The following is a 3068-nucleotide window of genomic DNA, read 5'->3' as shown; positions in this document are numbered from 1 at the left end:
GGGGGGGGGGGGGGGGGACGAGCTCTCTCACCATGCATTTTTTTGTTGTTGTAGTTTTTGACTGTTAAAACTATAATAAAATCTACATAATGTGAGTCACATGTTTGTCTTTAAACTGAATATTTAGATGAAAAAGAATTGTTATGGCATAATTTTCTGCTATGAATAGCATCAATCCGCTTTTAAGGTTTTGCTAATTTTCTTAAAACTCAAAATTAATCTTCCTTTTTGGTCAACTATAAATAAAGATTTTAAGTTAAGTAAGTAACACTATAAAAATAATACAGTGACACAAAACTATTTGGATATATTATACATTTGTAGAATTGTAGTAATGATGATGATGATGATGATGATGATGATGATGATGATGATGATGATATAAGTATGATTTTATTTATAATTTTTAGCCTTTGAATCTTGAAATAACGAATTACACTTTTTCTTTGTTCATAATTTATAACTAAGTGGAACCAACAAACTAGCTCCCTTTACTACTTGACGTCTCTATTGCAAATATTCCTTTATATAAATTTAAATTTATATATGTTTCTTTTTTTTCTTTTCTTTTTGTAGCATGTGTCTGAGCATTCAACAGTTTTCAAAAACCGTATATATGTATGAACTATTCCCTTTTTTAAAAAAAAAAAAAATTCGTTACAAACATTAATTTACTCAATCAAAACCAAAAACTGGCATATGAGTTATGAGTTATATAAACAGTATGGTCCCCAAACCCTGCAAGTAGGTTTTATCAGGGGTCCGTAGCCTTTTTAGGCCTATGGAATCCACCGGATTCTTGGTTCAGTATCAGTTAGTTTTTAGTACTTAAAACACTACTATTAATTAGTACTTCACTAAACTTAACCTGTGATTAAACTAATCACTCAAAATAACTGTCTCCCGTTACGCTATAATATATCGTTTAACTTAAGCCATATGGAGTAGTAGTTAATCAAAAATTAGTAAACAACAACTTGAGTCAACAGTCAATTACACGGAGACACACCACCGCCCCTAATTCTATTTCTACCTAAGTACTCTAGCTTCTTGACTAAACAGTCTAAACCTAATCATATACTACTAGTAGTAGTCTAGTACTAAACAAGAAAATTAAGCTTTCTCAAATTGCATTTATAAAATAATCAATTAATAGTTTTAAATTCTAACTAAACAAAAAAAAAAAAAACTCGTTTAGATGGCTTTTTCTGTTTATATTTACGAATTTAAATTTTGATCAAAAAAAATATATTTACGAATTTAAAAAGTGAATTTTTAAAAGTTTTTTTTGTAGTTTAAGATTTTTTTAAAAAGATTAGGGTTAAAAAAGAGTGTTTTTTAAACATTTTATTATGTCAAATATAAACGATATATATACACATATATATATATATAATGATATACTAACAGAGTACAAACTTTGGTCGGGTTCTCTTCTTTTTGCGATATTTTGTTAAATAAATATAGTTAATGTTTAACTTTTTTTTTAATAAAAAAGACAGAATTAGCGGAATAATTAAAGCAAAGTTGCACGCGACGTGAGGCAGACCCGTGAGTCAGATTTTCATGTGGAGACAGAGTGGCAGTCACGCACGTGTCACGTGTCTTTCTTTTAATATTTTGAAAACTTTCCCCAAACTTTATTTTTTCTTCCCTAAAGTGAATAGTACTACTACTACTACTGTTGTTTAAATACTCGTTGTTGCATTGCACGTATTCGAAAGAGAAAAAAAAGGTTTCGTAATTGCATTATACATACACGACTGGCTGCTAGATTGATTAATCGACAAAAAGTAAATCGTTAAAATAATAATAATCCTAAAAATAAGGAAGAGAGAGAGAGAGCCTCTTGGAGAAAACGAAGAGACGTCGGTACGAGACTAGAAAAAGAGTCCACGTCAGACAGAGCTGTTAAAGCCAATACATACAGATGCCAAGACAACTAAAGGTTTCGCGAGATTCTTATTTTTTCGTTCTAGTTAAACTAAAGGCTTATGTATTACAGTATTAGTATTACTATTGTTATTCAACTCATGTTGATATGTTTCCTTAATTCTTTCTCGTCACGTTTTGGTACGTAGCGTTTAGTGTGTATAAACGTTAGTTATCAAAGTTGACTATATAACCAACTAGGGGGAGTCTTTACACCAAATAGTAAAAACATGAAAAACACACTTTCTTGTTTTTAAACAACTTTTCTTGGATGATAACAAGTATTTTCTGTCGGCATGAATGAATGTTTACTTATTTCATTTTTTTTTGAGTGATTTAATTGTCCTTTTACTATAATCACAGTATTATAAAACTAAAAACTTGTGTGCAGAGCCGTCCCTGACCTAAAGCTCATAAAGCAAGAGCTTTAGGAGCCAAATATTATAAAGATTTTAGGGGCATCAAGTTCACAGAATTTCTCTTTAGTGAAGTGGTTTTCTACTTTGATTTTCACTTTCTTGACACGGCTTCGAACCACCCTAACGTTAAATCCAGTAGATTTTTTTTGACGTTCCTCTTCTTCTTCTAGTCTCCTAATTTCCTATATCGCCAATCTCTGTCGTTTATCATTCTTCCCCTGTTCGGCTGTTCTCCATATATATTTTCTATTTCTTCTACACTTTTACTTTTTCATTGTATATGAAACAGTTGTGTGTAGTTTTTAATTTTTGTATCTTAAAATGTGATTGATTGGAATATTTGTTTGTCGTTTTAAAATGTACTTTTGAAATTGAAGAAAATATTATGTTGTTGTAGGTTTTATAAGGTTTTTGTTCAAATATTTGGGGGAAAAAAAAGAACACTTTTTTTAATGTGTTCTTAGAAGTTAGAATTCGTATTATTGTTCAAACAATCTTTGTTTTATGCTCAACGGAACATCTATAACCATTATATTGTTCTAGCTACTAGCTAGTGTTCGTTTATAACGGTATACGTACTTGATCGAAGCTTTGTTATATTCCGACTTAATAACGTAAGTTGCATAGGACTATAGGAGTTACCAAACCTACATTCCCACGAAGTTTGTATCAACGCTTCCAACTGCCACTCTCTTCAATTTTTTTTTTTTTTTTTTT

The sequence above is a fragment of the Camelina sativa genome, chromosome 7 (genome assembly GCF_000633955.1).
Source record: "Camelina sativa cultivar DH55 chromosome 7, Cs, whole genome shotgun sequence".
NCBI lineage: Eukaryota > Viridiplantae > Streptophyta > Magnoliopsida > Brassicales > Brassicaceae > Camelina > Camelina sativa.
This window is presented reverse-complemented; position numbering follows the sequence as displayed.